The 24,745-nt window shown below is 34.1% G+C and overlaps 1 long non-coding RNA gene across 5 annotated transcripts in view; it reads left to right on the top strand.

Annotated features, from left to right (window-relative positions):
- The first annotated feature begins 3,522 nt into the window (after nt 1–3,522).
- Nucleotides 3,523–24,745, top strand: part of LOC129870877 (uncharacterized) — a 43,539-nt gene continuing 22,316 nt past the window's right edge. For 2 of the 5 annotated variants that reach the window (XR_008762146.1, XR_008762148.1), the window contains exons 1-2: nt 3,523–3,603; nt 4,238–4,285. This is a non-coding gene — a long non-coding RNA (uncharacterized LOC129870877). Of the gene's footprint in view, nt 3,604–4,237; nt 4,286–7,069; nt 7,157–21,812; nt 21,927–24,745 lie in introns of all 5 variants that reach the window. The other 3 variants (XR_008762145.1, XR_008762144.1, XR_008762147.1) reach the window with 3 other exon arrangements.

Raw genomic sequence — 24,745 nt, 5'->3', positions numbered from 1 at the left:
TTTTCTTCATTGAATGGGCAGACAATGGAATTCCATATTATAGCTCGCATGGTCGTATTGTCGATTATGGTTTCTATCTCACATATGTACGATGTCATATGTATTTCCATGATTTATATTATGCTTTTAAAATGCTTTGGTCATTATGATTTTCTCATGACTTTACTTATCTCATCTTATCATATGTTTTACTTGACCATTGCATCGCACTATTTACGTTGCATGTCATGCCCTCATACTTAATATATTCCAAACACTAATGCATACTTTTGCCTATATTTTCTCATAATGTAGGGGTTGAGGTTGAAGATCATATTCATCCAAGTGGCTAGTTAAGCTTTCCTATTCGGCGGTGTTTGCGGTGAGTCCTCATTTATCGGGGAGTAGTCACCGAGTTGGTTATTGTTTTCAAAGACTTTTGTTATGTTACATATTAAGGGTGAGCTAGGCACATGTCTTAGCCCCCGCCCATGTCATGAGTAGAGGCATCTAGTTGGACAAATGTTTCGAGTCTATGTTGTTAGGTGACATTCTTCATTTTTCTATTAATGGTTTAGACTCTCTTATGATGTTTCCACTTTTACTTTACCTTATGTATGCTTATGACATGAACAAGAGGCTTGGTTGGAGCCCTTTGGGGTTTCGACCGATGTGTTACGACTAGGCCGTAGGTCGAGTTGTGACAGAATAATGACTCCACAATCCCCTTGCCCTCTAGAGCATAGAAACAGGACCAACAAATGCAACGACCTCAAATCAAAGCATAAAGCTCAACTCTACTCCTCTAACTTAATCACATGGCCCAAAAGAGAATTCAACCCTAACTGGTACAAGGAGGAGGAAATGAGGGAGCAGGTGTTCAACTAGTAAATCCATACCTCTAGATCCATTTGGGAAATAACACCTCGAGATTTATAACCATAGATAGCCCCGCCAAAAGGCGACAAAAAAGTATAGGAAATACAACTCTAAATCCAGAAATAGGATCCGATAGTAATTTACAAGCCTAACTGGGTTAAAACCACTACATCAAGGCTCCAATACAATTGTACTACAATAATGTAGAATATTAAGTCTCCTAAACCTCTGCCAACAACAGCTACAACAACTTACGGATCAAACCAAATCTCAAGTCTAAGGCACAAATCTGCCAATCATCATAAAGCTCAAACAAGTTACCTAAAATAGGTTAATCAAGGCCAAACTATGGCATAATCCATAATCTTACCAACTAGACGATAAATCTCATAAAGGCAACCTAGTCTAACGCTCAGACTGGATAATGAGGCAATAAATTAAGAGTCAAGCCTAACCCATCACATACAATCCAAACCACAAGCAAATTATACTAAACACTACCTATTGAATCTCAATTAAAAAAAAGGAGACCATAGCCTATCTCGAAGCCGAACATGACTCCAAATGCCTCGATGCTATAAAAATGTTGATCACCCCATCAATATGAACGTTTTGACACTAAAATCATATTTTTCGGAGATGGACCCAAAATTAGGTCAAAAATGGAATTATGGGACCCGTGATAGAAATCTCAAAAATGACTTTGTGAAAATATGCTAAACACATTATTGAGCTTGTACCCCTAAATGGGGTAATAATGGATGCTCAAAATGACCTAAATCAGCCCAACATTTAAAAAATACCATTAATGCATAAACTAAGCTAGGGCAGCCCCTTTCGAGAGGAATGTACCTCAAACTGACGACCTTTATGCTCCCCTGAACACTCGACCGTTTAGCCACAATCAAAACCAAGCTCCAAGGCTTAGAATCACCCAATTTAGAGCTTCCTAGCACCCAAAATCGCAAATACAAAAGGAGGAGGTCGGGCTAAAAAATGGCTGATCCTTAATTAAAAGGACCAATCAATTGACTATCGCGAACGCGAGGACCAAGTTCGCACTCGCGATGGCCAGCTTAACCATTCTTTGCAATCGCGAGAACCAGGTTCGCGAATGCGAAGGTCTACTAGAACATTCCCCACGATTGCGAGGACCAGGTTTTTGAACGCGAAGAACAATATATGATGCACCAGCAAGGGCTGCATCAACTGAAATTGGAGTTCAAAAAATACTCCGATGGGGTGCTTGGGATTCGTTCAGAATCCCGTGCGTGGAAATGGACTATGGCACCCTACTAGTTTCAATATTACAGACTCAATGGCGCAGTTGAAATTTTCATCTGAGGTTGTCTCGACAAAATTTGGATCCCATACCTAAGCATTAATTTTGTCAATTCTACAAAGAGGCTCAAAATGAGGCCGGATGCTTCGGGTCACGAATGAAAGGTCGTCTTAGACCAAACTCAACATTCTGGAGCTAATCGCGTTGACAGAATTTGAATTCGAGTGCAATTACCAAAAATGTTGACTAAAGTCAACCTTAGGCTAAAGCTTAAAGGCTAAAATGCATAATGGCTCAACCTTGCACTGAAAGGCTTAAGACTTGAGCTGACCATGCTATTAATCTAATTTGGTCATTTCAAAGCTAATGGAACCATCAGAAGTTTATTCTGAGGTTGTCTTCCTGGATTTTTGACCAAAGTAAATTATTTAAACTCCAAGAGTTCCAAAATAGGAAAACGAGCATAAACTCAAACTAACGACTAGACAACCAAACTGTCAGTGCCAGCAAGTCATAAATGACTTGAGGTCACTACAGGAAAGATCTAAATGCAGAAAATATTGAAAAAGACAAAAATGACCTTGAGGGTCATTACAGATTTCTTGCAATTTTTCGTATTACCTTTTTTTTTATTCTATGTTTATTATTTTCATTAGAATAATTTTGCTAGTATTCATATTTTTAAATTAAAGTAGAAGTCATTGTTGAATAAAGTTGTAAATTTACGTTTTTCTTTTTTTTTTTTCAAATCATATTTATGTACGTTATGTTGAAATTTGACATAAGAGTAGTATTGTGTTTAAAATTTTATTTTAAATTTAGAACTTATTTATATTTTTAGTTTTATTTATTTTAGTAGTATTGACTTGATATTTCACATTGCAAGCCATTTAATTTTTAGTTAGACTTGATAGATCATCTTTTTGTCAAATATTTTAATTATTTTATGACATTATATTTATAATATTTATATTTTTGTCAATCATGCATTTCATGATGTTCAAAGAAATCTTGTATTTTTAGTTTTATCATTAATTAATTAAAATATACTAATTTTAAAAAATGTAAATCAATTATTTTTTATAATATTAGTAAGAATGTATGTTTATTAATTAATATATTTTTAAAAGATAATTTATATATTAATTATTTAATTTAATATCATTTATAAAGGTCCTTATTTGCCTAATATAAATTTTAAGTTTTGATAATTATCTTTTATTTTTAAAATTTAATATAACCTTGTAATTACACTTATGCAACCAAACAGTACAATTATAATTACACTGTAATTACATTGTGGTAAATAAACAAGCCCTCATAATTACTAGGCTGGTAATTACTATCCTATTAATTACACCAATTCTTATTACTAGGTGTCTTTCCAAACAGACCCTCAATTGTTTCTGTTCTTCCTCTGCCGTTTCTTTCATCTACTATCCAAGATTCTGATATTCACCCAGGTATTGTATAATTGAGATTAGTTTTCCTCCAATTTAATTTTCGTGAGAAAAAGTAGATTCATCTTTGTTGTGAAGCTTTGATTTTTTATTTTTTTGGGTTAAAAAAGAGTAGTTTTGAATTTCTTGCATTTCTTTTTCTAGTTTGTTTGTTGTCTGCATCTATAAAATCTTCTATGAATTCATGCATTGAGCCTTGGATTTTTATTTATTTTTTATTTTACATTAGCATTTTGAGACGATTAGGTGGTTGAAAATTGTACTTTTCTTCGTTTTTTCGTTGAATTTGAAATCGAATTGTTAGTTTTTTTCTTCTGTTGATAAAATTTGAATTGGGTGTCTTCATATTTGCTTTTTTTTAATTTGAATTTGTTGTTTATATTCAATTTTGCTTTTGTTTAGGACCCCAATAATTTGAAGCTTCAATTTTCATTTATGTTGTATTTCAAAGTTTTTTGGCCACGTGCAGTAATTAATTTGTTCTTCTTTCTCTTCATATGGATTTTTATGTAATTAAACGGATTCGAGTGAATCAACTTTCTATTGTTGCGGGTTTAGCTTAGAGTTTCTTCGCCTCACTTGCAGTGTGAAGTTTAGGCTCTGCAGCTACATGTTTTGAAATTATTTTTACTTGCAGTGTGAAGTTAGGAATCTTCAGCTACTTATACCAGAATTTTTGCTACAGGTATGTCTTTTGATACTTTTGTCCACCTTTTATGTCAATTTTTTTTCATACATTAGATTCCTCTATGGTTTGGTACAACTATGAATCTCTCAAATATTATTTTAGCTTTCTTAATACTGTTATTTTTAGTTATAGACAATAGGACAAGTGCACAAATTCTTTTGTTTCCCTTTTCGTTTAGTTGAGCAAAAAAGAAAATACATGAAATTTTTTTCAATATCATTTATCAATTCTTACAGAGTGTGTGTTCGTCACATGATAATTTGGACATTTTATTTTCAACAAGTTGTTCAGATGATTCCTTCTCTGAAATGGATGTGTTTAGGGAAACTTAGACAAAATAAGTGGTCGGGAGTATATTCTTTATAAACACCACTGAAAATTTAAATTAGTGAGATTGACAATACTAGCTTCGATTTCTAACTCAAGTGGCTTAGAAAATAGATAAAGGCTTTCATACATGCTTCAGTTTTCCTCTATTTGATTCATAAATCCGTTATTAGTGTGCATACGCTTGAGAAAGTACATTTCGAAAGAAATCCAAATATGCCTAAATAGGAGCTTTGGTGGGTGGAGTATTAGTATTTTAACTTCTACTTTCATAAATTTTAATTTTTTTTAATAACATTGAAGTATTTCTTAGTTTTTTAGAAAGCCTACACAAGCGTCATATGTAAGACACGTTTTATTTGGTTAACCTTAATTTTGGTCATGGTCTATAGTAGTTCCTTCAAATTCTTCAAGTACTTGCATTAGCTCAACAAAATCTGCCTACCTCCCAGTCATTCAAGTGTCTTCTGAATTGTATATCCCGTCTCTACTGTATCCAAACTTGACTACTATACCATTGGGCATACTACATATGTTGAACAAATCTGCTAAGGCTTGTATCATAGTCCTTCGTCCAATTCATAAGTCTTTTCAAAAATGAATTTAGTTTGTGTTTTCTACTAATCAGGCTATAGATTTCTTATAGTTCTCAATACGGAGGAACCATACAATTTATTACTTAGTGCTTTTTTTTAATAATTTGTTTAATCTTACAAGACATGTTGGAATAGTTGATTGATTAATTGATATGTTATAGATATTCCATAGAGCTGGCCCTAAATGTTTTGCTATTATGTATTAGTTGATTAATTGATATGTATTTTTTTTTGTTTTTTGGAGTTGAAATTGCATTTTTCAACTGGTTGGATTCCAAGAAGTCTTCTTTTGTGATACTGATACCATAGTGACTGGTGTTAAGTACAAAAGATTGATTTTTTTGTGTGAGTGACTCTGATTCCTTCATGCATATGAGCCAATAGCTTTCAGATACTAATTAAAATCTTTGTACTGTATCCAAGAGAATTCTATTAAAGCTTACTATAATTATGAAATCCATATGAGAGACAAAGGAATACACTATTCTTTTTTAAAAATTACATTGGCCAAGAGCTATTAAAGTTGCATAGATTATTTATATTATACCTATTATCATCAACCAACGAAAAAATATAGCATAGGCATGAGGTAATAATTCCATATTGTTTCGAATTTATCCATACGCTCTGATTTGCTTCATTCAAATTTATTCAAGCACACATAACATTCCTTTTTCAATCATAAGGATTAGTGAGGATGTGGTTGTGTAATTTTTATGTGGAATAACAGAAAAAGTTAAATAGTAGGAGAACTATGCCTTTTTTAGTAAGAGGTTGTACTCTTTTGTCAAGCACACTGATCTGTTCTGCACATCTATCATTTTTTATTATTGCAATTGCGGCAAGCATATACAATATTGATGTAAAATATAGTGTCTAAAATGTGAATAAAATGACCCCCTTAATTGCATTATTTTCTACTATCACAATTAGAAAAAATGAATTTCTGTTTTACTTAGTTGCTCTAATATATTTGTCTCTCCTTCTGATGTTCACAAATCTCTTTTATTCTTTGTTTTAACCGAAAATTTTCAAAGTTCTTCCTAAATTTCTTCCACAACTTTTCTATTTCTTTTCTGCTCACCTTGAATTCTCTCCTCTCCCTTCATCTATTTTCATTTCTATATTTGAGTCATTGCTGTTTGGGAATCTACCACTTGAGACATTCAACGTTCTAATTTGGTATATTTCAAGACTGGCTATTATTTCATTATTTATTTTGATGTTTTCTACATTTACAAAAGGCACCTCCCAAAGGCCGATAGTCATGTGCTTTAGATTTAATATATATGAAATACAACATTTCCAAAGATTCAAATAGCTTTTGAATATCTATACTAACTATTTGATATTTTTAGTACCTTATATCCTCCACACTAGACTCGTGATCTGTCTTTTAGACGTTAGTTTTATATTTTGAATACTATTACAAATACAACACTCATAGTTGAAAGATCTAACTTTATTAAAATTTCTATAGAAAACTCAAATAGAAGCTCTCATGTACGGTACGAATATCATACATTATGAAGGCGCGTTTGTTTCTTTCATAACATATTTGGTGTCCGTGGCATATATCCGCGATTCAACCAAGACATATGGAAATCTCCTTCATCATTTCACCTGGAAGATCAATCGGAACACAATTGTTGAACCAATAAAAAATGTTAAACCTTCCAAACAACCTTTGTTACCACCAACACAACTAAAATTTGCATCATTTGATAGTTTCGACTATCAACCACTAGGCTTTGAATTTGGTACTGGCCAACATATCCCTACACTATACTTACCACATATATACAATTCATTTTCCATAAATATTCTAACTTACTAACAACTCCTTAATTGCTGCAAGATATTCTTGGCAACATATAAACGACACTCCTCCATCATATGCCTTAAATGGAAGTAGAATCCAAGAGTTCATCATCATCGATTATCAGTAAGTACATTTTCACTCACAACCACCTGAATTAAAAAATACCTTTCCTTATGGGGGATAGGAAAATCATGATCATGATAGTCTTTTTAGTGTTTTGAATTTCTTATGTTAATTAACTCGTTAAACTTATTTAGAACTATTCTTAGAACGAGATTCACTTTTTAAAAAATAAGAGTCAAATATCAATCGAAATACAATAAGAGATTGAATCTATTATTTAATCAAATAATATTGAGCATGATTTTCATACTAAAAAGTCTCAAAATATGATTTGAAACACACACATTCAAAACAAGGGGTCAAAATATTACAATCAACCTACATGGGTACAATAGATATCTCACTTCTATAAAATAAAATCGCAATATGGAGCTCAGATCTCTATAATAATGTTAAATCTAACACCCACAATAAGTAATAAATGAATGAGTCACAAAGACTAAGTATGACCCTCGAGTTACCTCCAATCCTCACACAAAACCAAATATTTAAAGGCATAATAAAAAATGCTATGTTATGTCATCCTTGCATATATCACACACAACACACACACATATATAGTTATACGATAATATAAAAAGGAAAAAATATACGTATACCCTTGAATTATATTCAGCTACACACTTTATATTCATGGGGCCTTATTATCCCCTAGATTATCTTAAAGTGAAAAATTATAAAATCAAACAACATACAAAAATACAATCATAATTCTATTATTAAGTTTCAGTTTTTTTTTGAAATTAAATTGCAAGGTTAAAGTTAAATTACCTAATTAAAAAACTAGGTCAAAAATTTCAATTTAGACATCATGATTAAAATTAATCCAAAATTGAGCATATATAATCATCAAGGGGTGATAGAGATTATTACCTTAAAATCTCTACCTTAATATTTTATGTCAAAATCAATCTATTGTACTATCACCTAGCTCATCATTTTTCAAAAAGAAAAAAAATAATAATTATGAATATATGTCATTGTTCATATATAACCAAGTCAGGCAAGTATGCGATGGAAGAATAAGTGTTGTGATCGTAGAGATCAATTTCTACTTGTCAGGTCAATCAGTTTATAACCCTTCCTAATCATAGTCTTTTTGCTTGCGATTGTAGCGCATCAAAACTTAAATTGGATTTAACAGTTGTAATTAAGTTGCAATTGTTTTTGCAACTAAGTCAAGCTCCTTTGATCTCAACTCATGTCATATATTAAAAAATCTTAAAGTATAACATCAACAATGAATATATGTCATTGTTCATATATAACCAAGTCAGGCAAGTATGCGATGGAAGAATAAGTGTCGCGATCGTAGAGATCAATTTCTGCTTGTCAGGTTAATCAGTTTATAACCCTTCCTAATCATAGTCTTTTTGCTTGCGATTGTAGCGCATCAAAACTTAAATTGGATTTAACAGTTGTAATTAAGTTGTAATTGTTTCTGCAACTAAGTCAAGCTCCTTTGATCTCAACTCATGTCATATATTAAAAAATCTTAAAGTATAACATTAACTTATACAAAGTTTCAATGTATAATTTGAACGCAAACACTCAAGATAAGGCATCAAAGTATTACAATCAACCTATTTGAATAGAGTGGATAACTCACTTTCATACAAGGAAATCACAAAATGAAACTCAAATTGTTCTAATAATGTTAGCAACAAGCTATGAGTCACTAAAACTAAGTAAAACTTTTGAGATTATCCCAATTATTGCACAAAAATAAATATTTAAATGAACAATCCAAATATTATATCATGTCATGCTTATACACATCAGATATAATAATATCAAAATACATGATTAAGATATAATGTCACGATTTGATTTCTCTATTCATGATGGCACATAAAATAACCCACTACTAGGTAAGCTGACCCATATCCCAGAACTATGAGTAATGGGATTAAGGGTAGAAACTATACCAAAATTTAACAAATAACATAAATAACAAGAATAAGCGAAAGCAAACCAAAACTATATACAATAAAAGATCCGTCTAGAACTTGGAAGTCACAAGTATAGAGCTACTACAAAATGAATACAAGTCAGAAAAGTGGACCACAGAAACAAGATTTGTCTCCAAAAGTATAAGATTAGTCATAATATATACAGAAGGAGATGGGTAAATCCATGACGTCGTGTGCTCAACCTCGCCTTTGGATCAGATTGAAGCAGGCTCGAACTCAACTCTGGTAGCTGGTGCTTGGACTTACATCACAAAAACAGATGCATAGTCTAGTATGAGTACCAAAACAACAGGTAGCTAGTAGGAATCATAGGCCGACTGAGTAGGAAAAGTAAAAGTAATAAGAAATGTTAGAATCTAAAACACAACGAGAAACAAGGGCAAAAATATAACTAAACTGCACAAGAGTGTATTAACTCACAAAGAAAGAGAGTACAACTAACTAGATCCGACTGGGGCATATAAGCTTGGCGGGTACACTCGTGCGCAAGTTTAAATAAATACGAGCGGACCCCATAAATGACCCGGAACTGAAGAAAATGAGGGAATTATGGATATAAGGTTCCAAAATATAATTACTGCCTAGCTAAGGCCAGATTATCAGACTCAAGTTTGTTATATCAGTCTACATGGAGCTATGTTATCCGAAGCTATGTTAGAGAGATTCTAAAGCCTAATGGCTCCAAATTATTCAAGCCTATGGAAATTACTAGTTTAAGTCTAGACTAAGGCCAAACATGCTTTCAACAATGTACAAAAGCCACAATTAAGCACACCACAAGGTATGGATGATCAACTAATACAACCAACATGCTTGTATTGCCTGAAATACTCGAAAATAGCCTAACACATGGATTCTACAAATTAAGCATGATCAACTACCAATTCACCCTCAAATTCACACAAATTAACATATAATTACGTAATCATGCTCAGTATAAAGAGAGGAAAGCCCTAACCTACCTTTAAGTCTACTACACGCAGTCCAAATCAAGTTGTCAAAGCTTTCTCCTTTCGTACAGTCTGGGATGCTGTCACACTATCAAAAATAGTATCACGGTGTTAATACGGTCATTTAAACACAAAAATTATTAAAAATAGAGACAAACCAATTTTGGATTCTAAAATAGAAATGTGGGATCCGCGCCGAAAATTCTTAAATTGACTCCATGAAACTATCCTAATTAGCTTCCTGAACTTGTGTCCCAAAATGGAGCACAATTCGGGGAGAACAATCCAAAATCGAGTCATGCAATAAGATCACCATTTAAGTTTAGAAGAAGGTTTAAGACAATAACTACAACGTAGAAATTACCTCAAACGAATACTCTCCAACACTTTCCAATCACTCCAATAAGTTCCCCCAACATTGCCTAGAAATCCAACCTTTGAATCACCCAAAATGGAGTCAAAATGAAAGAGATATAGTGTTTTGAAATTTGGAGAATAAGTTGAAATTCGGTTCTAAAAAAGACCTCCAAGCATAGCAAAAGTGGCAAAGCGACGTCCCCCGAAGAGGCAGGCCTCTCTAAAGTAAGACCCTAGGTTCTAAAGCAAGGACTGATTTAGCGATGGTTAGGCTGCTAAAGTGTCACGACCCAAGCCTAGGGCCTAGACGTGACATGGCGAATGAGGAACCCGAAATTACCTCAAACAAGCCTCTTAGCATTCTTTTAGCCTTTCATAGGTAATGATGATAAATAAACAAGCGGAAATCATAATAAATCTTCAACTTACATATGTCCAACAATACCTCTAACTATTAGATTTAACGGGGCTAAGACAAGTCCCTAGCTCACCCTCAATCATAATAGAAGAAATTTCATAGTAAAATATCTTAACATATCATAAACTAGAAAGATAAAGGAGTATTGTTCCCGGAACATGGGAACTTACCAAAAGTAGTCTTCAATGGAATATCAACTAGCCACATGGAGGAGAATGAGGAGGAGCACTGATCCCTACATGGTGATATCATGTAGGCAAAAGAGTATGCGTTAGTACTTTGAATGTACTAAGTATGTAAGGATGCATGAACATTGAGAAAACATTAAAACATTTATGTAATATGGAACATAATTTAATGTATGCATAATAAATCATATATATATCCTTTAAAACATTCATTTTGTGGAAAATTAACCATAACCGACATTTAAGACCATGCGAGCTATTACATGGAATCCAACATAACCCCCTACGTTGGTCGGGGAGACTACTTGCCAGGTAGAACTCCGTCAACTTCATTCATTTCTTTAACTTTAACTTTAAGGACTATTTATGGATCCATTAGCCTAAGCCTACAAGGGCTCCTATGTTGGCACATAGTTAATGAGACAAGGGGTTGCTACTAGGATTCCCTTACCGAATCCCACCTCAATGCCTCATTCGGTGCTAAGTCAATCCCACGGAATAGTTTAATACTTCAAAATATTCATAGCATATAACTTGAGAATTCAAACATCATATTCGGTAGAATAGCTCATTAAAACATTTGATAATTCAAATATGCAAGAATTGTCCTTATTGCATAAAGAATCCATCATTCATATCATTTCATCATTCTTTCATTTCATAAGACTCCCTTTTTTGATCATGGATATTGCTTTCATAAACATTTATTTGGAGTCAAAGCTTTCAAGTCAAACTTTATTAAAAACATAATAAAACTAGGTGGGTTCAAATCACTTCAACTTGCAAATATGTATGTAAATAAATATTCATAAATACTTTGAAATCCATTAATTAAAAATCATGCTTTAAACAACCCACCATGAATTTCAACAACCTTTAAAAATATAAATAAATAAATTACTTGCAATCCATCAATTCATACATATAAAATTATGTTGTATCAAAATAGACCAATAATCATTAGTTTAACCATGATTCATACTATTAAGTAAAAATAAAAATTACCATAACAAAAATATTACTTGAAATCAAGAGACTTAATTGAAAGAGTTTTTGGACTATATGGATGGAAGAATTCATGGATAAACACCACATAACTTAGAGTAAAGCTTAAAGAAAATAAATATAATTTATCATATAATCAAAATAATTTAGACATGAGAGTGGAAGGAATACTCTCATTGAAACCTTACATACCTGGAAACCGAAGCTTTAGTTGGTACCGGAAGACTTAATGACCACTCTTGAGTCCTAGCTTTTCTCCTTGCCGGAACGTTTTGTGTACTACCCGGAATATATGAATTACCGGAATAGTATTTCTTCACTACTAAGAACTAAAACTATATTTGAGAATGTGTAAAGAAGTGTATAGAGAGAAGATTTGCTTGAGAAAGCTTGATGAATAAAATGAGGAAATAAGGTGGGTATTTATAGATGGAAAAGAGGACCTAACAATAAATAAAATAATTATAAATAAAAATCTGAAAATTTAGTGGAATATATTGATGTCATGGATGATGTTAAATGGAGGACAATTTATGTCATGAGTGATGTCAAATGTATCTAGATCTTTCTATGGTAGGTGAAATGAGTTATCTTTGACAGAATACTCGTTTTGGGAGCTATGTTTGAATAAGATAAATTCCTTATTAGGATTTGGTGTCTTCATAAGAATTGTAGATATGGAAGTCTAGTTTCATATCGTTCAAGAATAAACCAATTTGGATAAACCTACAGTGAGATATGATTTTTCTTCTATAAACACTCATTTCCGTCACAGCATCCTACCTTACAAAGATTAATTTATTTGACCTACTTAACCTCCGAATCTTAAAATATGGTCTTCATAAAAGTTGTAGGTAATGATCTTGTGGTTACTCAGAAATTTGAATCACTCAATTTGGATATTCCTATGAAAAGTTATGACCAAAATACAGAGGTTGTATCATGTTTAGGCAAAAATTGAAACATCGTATACAACGTTTTTAGGGGATGTTACATAAAGTGACACCTGCTCATCTGTACTACGTTGCTTAAGAAATGACCTGACCATTTAAGCAAGTGTCACTAAAGTGATGCCAGGTTTGCAAAAGAAAATGCACCAGACATTACTGCACCAGCTGAGTTTTGCCAATGCCCAAGATTGCTATAGGGTACTGGGGATTTGTTTGGAACACCAGACTCAACGACATAGTTGAAATTTCCATTCGAGGTCTTCTCGACAAAAAGTAGGTCCCACACCCAAGTATCATTTTAGCCAATTCCATAAGGGGCCTCAAGATTAGATTGGAAGTCTCGAGAAGAGCATAAAATATCATTCTAGACCAAACTCAATATTCTCAAGCTAACCGCACTTATAGAGTTTTCGTCCGTGTGCGTTTTCCAAGAATATTGACCAAGATCAAACTTAGGCCAAATTTCAAAGACTAATATGCCTAATGGTCCAAACTCTCACCGAAAACCTCTGCACTCATGCTGACTATGTCACTAGCCTAAAATGACCATCCAGAGCTGATGAAAATATTAGAATTCCATTTTGAGGACTTTTACCTGATGTACTGACCGGAATCAACTATTTAAGTTTCAAAAGCTCCAAAATAAGGAAATAGACATAAATCCCAAACGAACGACCAGACAACTGAAAGTTAGTGCCAATAAGTCATAAATGACTTAGGGTCGCTACAAAAATGCTCTAAATGACTAAAAAATGCAGTTACTCAAAAATGACATAAAAGGTCATTACAACATTCATCCTTAAAAGTAAGAGTGAAAAAATACTTGAAGGCTCAAATAAGATAGGGAACTTCTCCTGCATCTCCTGCTCGGTCTCCCAGGTAGCTTCTTCGACTGGATGATGTCTCCAATATAACTTAACCATAGAAATGGCTCTGCATTGCAACCTCGTCAGATCTCTGGTAAGAATGGAAATTGGATCCTTAACAAAGGTTAGACGATATCTAACTTAACTGAATAATACTGGAGCACATAAGACTTATCTAGAACATATCACCATAACATCGAAATATGGAAAACCAGATGGATAGCTAAGAATGTCGGAGGCAAGGCTAACTCATAGGCAACATTACCAATTATCCTCAAAATCTCAAAAGGGCCTATATACCTGGGGCTAAGCTTGACTCAGCTCCCAAATCTCATCACACCTTTCATGGGCGATACTTGGAGGAATACTCTATCACCAACTGCAAATCTCAATGGCTGACACCTATGATCAACATAATCTGGTGTCTACTGTGAGATGTCTTGAGCCTATCCTGAATCACTCTCAAGTGATGTAAGGCCTCCTAAATCAAGTATGTACCACACGGCCTAGGCTCCATAGACTCAAACCAACCAATCAGAGAGCGACAACACCTACTATATAAGGCCTAAAATGGGGCATCAGAATACTAGAATGGTAGATACTTAGAGGAATACTCTATCACCAACTGTAAATCTCAATGGCTGACACCTATGATCAACATAATTTGGTGTCTACTGTGAGCTGTCTTGAGCCTATTTTGAATCACTCTCAAGTTATCTAAGGCCTCCTAAATCAAGTCTGTACCACGCGGCCTAGGCTCCATAGACTCAAACTAACCAATTAGAGAGCAACAACACCTACCATATAAGGCCTGAAATGGGGTTATCTGAATACTAGAATAGTAGATGTTATTATATGCTAACTTCACTAGAGGTAAAAATTGGTCCTATTTGACCTTCTAAATCCATAATACAGGCCCACAACATATCCTTAAAAACCTGAATAGTGCGCTTTGACTGACCATCAGTCTGCTGGTGAAAAGCTATGCTAAGATTGACACGGGTTCCCAAATCCTCTTGAAAATTCCTCTAAAAGCTAGAAATAAACTGTGAACCCCAGTTTGAGATAATAGATACATGCACACCATGAAGACAAACCACCTCTCGAATGTTGATATGAGCCAATATCTCGGTAATGAAAGAAGTATGAACGAGAAAGAAGTTTGCTGGTCAATCAATCAACACTAACCCAAATATTCAACACCTCTAGAAGTGAGAGGCAACCCCATAATGAAGTCTATGGTGATACACTCCCACTTCCACTCTGGAATAGGTAATCTCTGAAGCTCGCCACTAAGCCTCAAGTGCTCGACCTTCACCTGCTGATAATACATGTAACAAGATATATTGTCTTTTTTATCTTTCCTCATACCACTCCATTAATAATTTTGTCTATGATCGCAATACATCTTTATTGTGCCCAGATGGATATAATATTTGGAATCATGGGCCTTATATAAAATCAGTTAAATCAAATCCCCAACTCTTGAAATACAGATACGACCAACAAATCTCAACACTCCATCTAAATCTAAGGTAGCCTAACTGGTATCACCTCCTAAAACTCAATCTCGAAGAGCAGCCAATTCCTCATCCTCAAACTAATAACTGCAAATCCGATTGTGTAAGGATGACTAAACTCCCAACAGGCTAACACCCATCTAGAATCTGAAATGTCTAACTAAATCATATTGTTGGCTAAGGACTAAATTTCCAAGCCAAAGGTTGTTCCACAACTGACAGGAAGGCTAGGTTATTTATACTTACTTCCTTCCAACTCAAGGCGCCTGCTACTTCATTTTCCTTGCTTGGATGGTAGAGAATAAAGAGGTCATAATCCTTTAAGAGATCAATCCAATGACGCTCTCTCGAATTAAGATTCTGTTGACTCATAACGTATTGAAGGCTCCTGTGATTAGTGTAGATCTCACAACAAACTCCATACAGGTATTCCTTTAAATCTTAAGCACAAATGGTATCGACGCCAACTCCAAGTCATGAGTCAGATAGTTGCACTCACGAAACTTAAGGTACCTTAATACATAAGCTATAAACTGGCTTCGCCGCATCAATACACAAACCAAACCAACACTGAGTGTATCATAATATAATCTATAGACTTCGCCCTCAATTGGAAGAGTCAATATAAGAGCAAAGGTAAGAAACTCTTTGAGCCTAAGAAAGCTCGTTCACGCTCTTTTAACCACTCAAAAAGAATATTTTGGCAAGTCAATCTAGTTAAAGGTGTTTCTATAGTAGATAAGCCCTCAACAAAGTGCCTGTAGTACCCTGTTAATCTGATGAAACTATGAATCTCAGTCACTGAAGGAGGCAGGGGCATTAGTCAACCCAAAAGACATCACTGGGAACTCATAATGGCTGTAAGAAGTCCTAATTATGGTCTTAGGGATGTCCTCTACTCTAATCCTTAGCTAACGGTATCTCACGACCCAAGTCTAGGGCCTAGACGTGACACAGAAAATGAGAAACCTAAAAATACCTCAAACAAGCCTCTTATCATTCATTTAGCCTTTCATAGGTAATTATAAAAAAACAAGCAAAAACTATAATAGTAAATGTTCAACTTACATATGTCCAATCATACCACTAATTTTTAGATTTAACATGGCTAAGACAAGTCCTAAGCTCACCCTCAATCATAATTAAAGAAATGCCATAGTAAGTGTCTAAAGATCTCAATATATCATAAGCTACAAAGATAAATGAGTATTGTTCCCGAAACATAGGAACTCACCAAAAGTAGCCCTCAAACAAAATTGCAACTAGCCACGTAGAGAAGAATGATAAGGAGCACTGGTCCTTACATGGTGATATCATGTAGGAAAAAGAGTATGCGTTAGTACTTTAAATATACTAAGTATGTACGCATGCATTACAAAGTAAAATATTTAGGACATTTATAAGGTAAAGTACATAAATGAGTGTATACATGAGTAATCAAGTAGATATCATTTAAATCATACATATGTAAATATATACATGCACGAGTAATCATGTAAATAACATTTGAAAAGTTCATTGTGGGAAGTTGACTATAACCGACATTAATATCATGTGAGTTATTAAATGGAATCTAACATAACCCCCTATGTTGGCTGGGGAGTCTACTTGCCTAGGGTAGAACTCCGTTAATTTTACATTCATTCTTTAACTTTAAATTTAAGGGCTTTCGTGGATCCATTAAAATAAGCCTACAAGGGCTCCTATGTTGACACATAGTTAATGAGACAAGAGGTTGCTACTAGGATTCCCCTTACCAAATCCCACCTTAATGCCTCATTCGGTCCTAAGTCAAGCCCACGGTATAGTTTAATACTTCAAAATATTTAGAGCATATAACTTGAGAATTCAAAATATTATATTCGGTGGAATAGCTCATTAAAATATTTGGTGATTCAAATATGCAAGAATTGTCCTTATTGCATAAAGAATCCATCATTCATAGCATTTCATCATTCTTTTATTTCATAAGACTTCTTTTTGATCATAGACATTGCTTTAATAAATATTTATTTGGAGTCAAAGCTTTCAAGTCAAACTTCATTAAAAACATAATAAAACTAGGTGGGTTCAAATTACTTCAATTTCATACATGAATATAATTTAAATTATGAATAAATATTTTAAAATCCATCAATTAAAAAAATTATGCTTTAAACAGCCACCAAGAATTTCAAGAACATTTAAAGAGCTAAATAGAGAAAATACTTGTTAACCATTAATTCATATATATGAAATCATTTTGCATCAAAATCGAACAATAATTATTAGTTTAACTATGATTCATGCTATTAAGTAGAAATAAAAATTATCCATAAGAAAATCTTATTTGAAATCAAGAGATTTAGTTGAAAAAGTTTTGGACTCAATGGGTGGAAGAACCCATGGATAAATACCCACATACCTTAGAGTAAAGTTTGAAGAGAATTGGGTAAATAAATATAATTTATCATATGATCAAAATACTTTAGGCATGAGAGTAAAATGTACTATCATTGAAGCCTTACATATCTGGAATCTGAAGCTTTACTCAGAATCGAAGGACTTAATGAACACTCTTGAATCCTAGCCTTTCTCCTCGCCGGAACATTTTGTGTACTACTCGGAGTATATGGATCACTGAAATAGTATTTCTATACTACTAAAAGATATAACTATATTTTGAGCATGAGTAAAGAAGTGTATAGAGAGAAGAGTTGTTTGAGAAAACTTGATGAATAAAATGATGAAGTAGGGTGGATATTTATAGGTGTGAAGGAGGGACCTAACAATAATTAAAATAATTATAAAGAAAATATAAAAATTTAATAAAGTATTGTGATGTCATGGATAATTTCAAATGGAGGACTATTGATGGCATGAGTGATTTCAAATGGATCTAGATCTGCTATGGTTGGTGAGATGAATCTCCTTTTTACGGAATACCCTTTTTTCAGAGCTATGTTTGAACAAAATAAATTCCTAATTAGGATTGAATGTCTTAATATGAATTGTATCTATATAAGTCGTCTTTCATGTCGTTCAATAATAAACTGATTTGAAGCATTTTACAGTGAGATATGATTTTTCTTTTACAAATACTCTATTTGTCACAACAGCAGGTCTTGAAAAGATTAGTTTATTTGTCCTACTTAGTCTCCGAATCTTAAGATATGGTCTTCACAAGTTATAGGGAATGATGTTGGGATTATTCAAAAATTTGAATCACCTAATTTAGACCATACTATAAAAAGTTAAACCCAAAATACAGAAGCCGTATCATTTTTATCGAGAATTGGAACATCATATACAACGTTTTTAGGGGGTGTTACATGATAACAGACCTCAATTCAATCTTAGAAAACACCAAGACATCCTGAAGCTTATCAAATGGGTGATCAATACGAGGCATAGAGTAACGGTTCTTCACCATTATCTTGTTCAGTTACGTGTAGTCAACACACATTCGCATAGAGCCGTCCTTCTTCTTAACAAATAGGACTGGGGCACCCAAGTCGATACACTAGGCCAAATAAATTCCTTATTAAGAGATCTTGAACTTGAATACTGAGCTCCTTGAGCTTTGTCAGGCCATATGGTATGGTGGGATAGAAATAAGGCCCTTTAGGAATACTTTAAGCTCTAGAAAATGGGACAGACCTTATGTTTCTTGAGGAGGTTCTACCACGTGGAAACTCTCTTTAATGAAAATTTAGCCTTAGCTGGCTGTGACCAAGAACCCATTGGTTTCGTATGGTGGGTCATGTATACCTGTGTAATGAACTTGAAGGTAATTTTTGGTAATTTTTGAAAAATGACCATTTTATCCCTTTAAGTAGTTGCCCCGAGTCATAATCGACCATTTCTCAAAGTTAGTTTTGGAAAATTCTCTGAAAAGTTTTATTTTTGGAAGTTTTGAGATTTTAAAGGCTTAAAGTGTTTAAAAGTAGTTTTTGGTACCAACTGAATGTACGAGTTTCGAAATGGAATTCCATCAATTCTATTAGATCTGAAATATGTAATTTGGTCTAGGATATTTGATGGAATTAGATTTAGAGTTGTAATGTGGATTTGAGTTCCTAGGTTGGAAATTTTTGAATATTTTATCATAGAGTTGACTTTCATCAACATTTAGGGTTCTGATGCTCGGAATAGAATTTCAGTTACTCCATTGAATTTAAGGGATGCTTTTAGGTGTAGGAGTGGTCTTGGTCGAATTTTTAGAGGTCCCGAGCTCAATTTTGTATTTTTAGGCCTAAAATTAGTTTAGTTGCGACTAATTTGATTTTCGCTCAAGAGTACCTCAAATTCGAATTCCGATAATTTTATTGAGTCCAAAATATCATCTCCAAGCTAGTAGCGTATTTTTTCATATTTGAAAACTTTCAGATGAGTTTTGGGTGAGTTTTTAAGTTTTTTAAGTGCTTTGACTTTGTTTCAACAAATTGTGGCAACTAAAAGGTTCATTAGTAGTTTAAATATTTCAAAACTTTTTAAACTTTGAGCGTGAATTATAGGACTTATCTCAAAATTTGGTGCATTTTCACTAAGCCGATATTGAATTTTTATTAGAAAATATGAAATAATTATTTACTGATATGAAATAATATTTGACTGAACAAACGAGCAAGAAATTGAGATTCAATTGAACGAGCAGGTCTGTATCATTATTTGAGACATTTTAAAAAAAGAATCGGGGCATTTCTCTACCGTATGAGGGAGTTACGACTGATTTGGTGAAAGTTTAAGTTGCTAGTTTTCTGGTGTGAAATAGAGTTGTACAGGTATATAAATTTCAGACTGTGTTCATTTGCTATTTTGAGCATATTGGGAGTTGTAAAGCTCAAAATAGAGTGATTCTTGCGGATTTCTTCTCAATTTAATATGGGGTTAGTATTTGGTCCTCAATTCGACATTTTCTCATGATTTATTCACCTAGTTTTCTTTTCCTATCCATAAATTCTTGAAATATTTTGGGATTTTATCGATCTGGACTCCGTTTTTTATTAAAAAGGTGTATTTAGGATCTTTATGTTATGGGTAAACTGATTTTGTCATAAAATTATTGATTCATTGATTATTTTCATCATATTAATCGCGTATAATTTGAATTTTTTTTGATAAAGTTAAAGTTTGATAAATTAAGGATTTCAAAGTTGATTATAACTCCATTTACGATAAAATTTCATATTTAAAGTTTTCTAAACATGGGTAAGATATTTTTCAAGAAATATTTTAGATTAGAGTCAGGGTTTCAGATTCAGGTATTGAGAATTTTTTCAAGAACATGGATTTTATTAAAAATGATGAGTATGGACTGATTTAACCTCCATTTTCAAAATGATTTTCACCATTAGTTTTTGAATGCTCTGGGTAATGTATTTTATGTATTAATTTTGAGATTTACCCTTTGTTTTTGAAATTGGAGTTTTGAGCCATTTTGACCCTTTTGTCCGAATTTTATGACATTGGTTGTGTGAACATGCCTATTTTCATTGGTTCTGTGGCACAACTGATGTAAGATACTTTGTTGAAATAATAAGAAATAGGAGTCGTGCCATACACTCTGTGGCAGGTTCTATATGAGGGGATAGGCCACACGCTCTGTGGAAGATTCTATATAAGGGGTCAGACCACAAGCTCATTGGCAAGTCTTATATGAGGGGTCAGGCGACACACTCTATGACAGGTTACATGGACAAAAATTTCCCCATGGGTTTCAAACAGAGATTCAATGGATGTGTACCGATATGACAGACATGCATCATCATACTTGACACTTTATTGCATTGCGTTGCACATCTTTGTTTGTTTGTGGACTTGTATTTACCTCTTGGTGTTCTTATGACTGATATATATTTGATACCAGTCTAGATTATAAGATTATGTATACCCCTTGATGTCTTTGTGATTGACATTCCTGTTATCGATGTGACTTATTTGGTGATGTTGATGAGCTATTGTTGACCTATGAGCCATATGAACTGTGAAATCTAGCTTGGGCTGATTTCTGTGCAGGCCTGCTATTGAGGAGGTTAAGTTGGTATGAAAGGGATTCCTATGTTCTATTAGATTTTCCTTGTTTTGTTATTTGTCTTGGTGAGTACCATGTTGTTTGGTACTCTCTTTGCTTCTTCACTTGTGTAGGTTCCGATCTTAGACCATGACTTTGTATTCCTTTCCTTTATCCGAGGCTTTGAGGTGACTTTGAGAGGTAGATGATTCATGTCCAACGATCTCTCTTCTCCTTTTTATTTACGCTTTGTTCTATTTGAGAAACAAAGACATTGAGACTTGTGTTTATCTTTTATTTCTATTTTTATTAGAGTTTTGTACATGTGGCAATCAGTATTTAGGGGTTATTGTAGTTGATTAAGACTTTCGTTTTATATCTATATCTATATCTATCCTATTTAAATTGCTTTTGTGTTATCTTTCCATAATTGTTAGGTTTTAGGCCAATTTGTCTGGTGGGAATAGATAAGCGCCATCACACATAATTCTGTACCAACAACTTCGACTCACCCTCATCTCTAGCTAGTGTCCAGCACATCAAATTTCAGGGTGAGCTATGTCTTCGAGTTTGTGCAGGATTTTCTCAGTCATGGCATGGTGTCCTTAGTTTTCAGACACAAATTACTCTATTTATCTAAACTTAGTATTTTGGGACTAGATGTACTTGATGTAATGACTTTCATGTTTTGGGAAATCATACGTAGTAGACTCTAGTGGATTCTTATTTCTTACTTTAATAAGGTTTGAGATTCTGCATTATTGTCATGTTTCATAGGTTGAATAACTAATGTAAGTTAGGAGTTGTATTCGTTGGTTCGCCTACCTAGAAGGTTAAGTGTGGGTGCACTCATGACCATTTTGAATCATGAAAAAATACTATCAGAGCCTTAGGTTTGGTGATCTTGTCACAACAAGGATAGGTCTAGCTGAGTCTTACATAACAATATGGGGACGCCTTTAATTTTCTTCGAGAGGCTATAAAGACAGTTCGGAAAAATCTTTACTTCTTGATTTTCTATCATGCATCTTTGATCCAATATAGTTCCTATCACTTCACTTTGTTCTCTCACTTATAGTGGTGACTCGTGCTTGGTTCTGCATATATGCAACTGAGATATCATTGTGTAGATTTAGTGTTAGAGCGGGATTTGAGATTGAAGTGATAGACTTATGAAAAGAATATATGGTCAAATTTGAAATGCGATATGATTCGGAAAGAGTGATTTAGGTTGTGATTCAATAATGTATTTTGAGGATATGGTATAAAAGGAGGAATAATAGTTGTGAGATCTCATGAACATCTTGCTTAGTGCATGAGGAGGATGATGTTGCGCCAATCAAGAGCAAAACTTCTATTGTGGTTTCATAAAGTTTATGTATATTAGTAAGGGTCATTTAGTCTAAGAGAGGTGGAAAAAAGACACGAATACCCTTAAAAAAATCAACCCTGGCCGTCTACAGATCAATTCTTTGACTTGTAGTAACTTCTATAGGTCATAGAAGAGCAGTCATAAAACTGGGTTACAGTCTGTAAGAATTTCTACGAGTCAAGTTTAAGACTCATAGAAAGTATTACCGGTCATAAACCCTTCTTGTCTTGGAAACATTCTCAGACCGAATCTCTGAGTCTATGAATCTCTTCTATGGGTTATGTGTATGACTCGTAGACTCTTCGATGAGTCATCAACTTCACTCGTAGAAGTGACTTGGAGTCTCAAATTTTGGCTAAGTATCAATGGTCTCAATGAGTCATTTCTACAAACCATCCTGTCAACTCGTAACCAAAGTACCGAGGCCTACATTTTTCATAATTTAGACCTTGACTCCATAACTCAATTTTATGAGTCGTCAACATCTTTACGAGTCGTCAATCAGTCGACTCGTAGACTCACTTCTAAAGTTGGCCAGATTTCAAATTCAAGGCCAATGCTACGAGTCCTTCCTATGATCCATAGGAGTTCCTACGACCCATAGGTCGACTCGTACAAACAGACACCACTCATTTTTCTCCATTTTTCTTATGGACCTCAAACTTAGTGTTGGCTAGAATAACATGGGGTGTTACACTATGAATTTCAAATCTATGATCATGTCTATGATATATGTTCATTATGATTTCTATGCTATGTATGTATTGCATGGGATTTAACTTAGCACCGAGCGGACTTGAGGTGGGGGCCCTACCAAAAGCCTTAGTAGCAGCCTCTCATCCCTTAAACTATGTGCCACCATAGTTTTTCTTTCATGGCTTAACTAGTGGTTCTACATATAGCGTATGCACATGACCCACCTAGCCGGGTAGAGTCTACCTTGACAAGTAGATTCCCCTTTTTATTCATTGTATGGGGATACAATGGGATTCTATGTTATAGTTCGCATGGTCATATTGTCAGTTATGGTTCCTATATCACATATGTATATGCTCATCGTGTTATTTTTATGATTTTAAGTGGGTGGCTTACAAAATCAAGGGTGTTGCTCAAGTTTGGTACACTCAATGAAAGTTGGAGAGAGTAGACGAAGTTCCTATTGAATGGGAAGCCTTAAAACTTGCTTTCCTTGATTGCTTCTTTTCTCTTGAGCTAAGGGAAGCCAAAGTATTGGAGTTCATTAATCTTCAACAAGGCTAAATGGGAATAAGGGACTATGCCCTCAAGTTTACTAAGCTATCCAAGTATGCTTCTTCATTAGTTATCGATCCACATGCCAGAATGAGTCAATTCATATTGGGAGTGTACTACTTAGTTACTAAGGAATGTCGTACTACCATGCTTTTTAAAGAGATGGACATATCTCGTCTCATGACTTTCGCCGAACAAATTGAAGGAGAAAAGCTCAAAGAGTTGAGAATGAGGGATTTCAAGAGGGCCAGATATGAAGGTAAGTTCTCCAATGCTAGGATCGGTGGACTAAATGCTAAACTATTGACCCTACTTGTTCGGATGGGTGTTGGTAATAGTGTCTGTTTTCAACAAGGCCAACATTCAGGGAACAAGTTTGTTAAGGATAGGGTTCTATACCCTAAAGTTCAAGGAGGAGGAGGTGTGAATGCTAGTAGCCCTTCTTTTCCTAAGTGTGTAAAGTATGGAAAGAATCATGGAGGAAAATGCTTAATGGGAATGAGTGCTTGTTATGGATATAGCAAGATGGGCCATAAGATATCCGAGTGCCCTCATGTTGCCAACAAAAGTGGAGAAGGTCATCCTTAAGGAGACCAAGTGCAACAAGGTGCCCAAGCTCAACCTAAGGGTGGCCAACACAACAACTGATTCTATGCCCTCTATGTACGACAAGACGTGGATGAGACTCCTAATGTGGTCATGGATATGTTACATGTCTTTAACTTTGATGTTTATGTATTCGGGTGC

The sequence above is a fragment of the Solanum dulcamara genome, chromosome 10 (genome assembly GCF_947179165.1).
Source record: "Solanum dulcamara chromosome 10, daSolDulc1.2, whole genome shotgun sequence".
NCBI classification, from domain to species: domain Eukaryota; kingdom Viridiplantae; phylum Streptophyta; class Magnoliopsida; order Solanales; family Solanaceae; genus Solanum; species Solanum dulcamara.
Note: the sequence above shows the minus strand (reverse complement) of the source record. Positions and strands in the feature narration are given on the sequence as shown.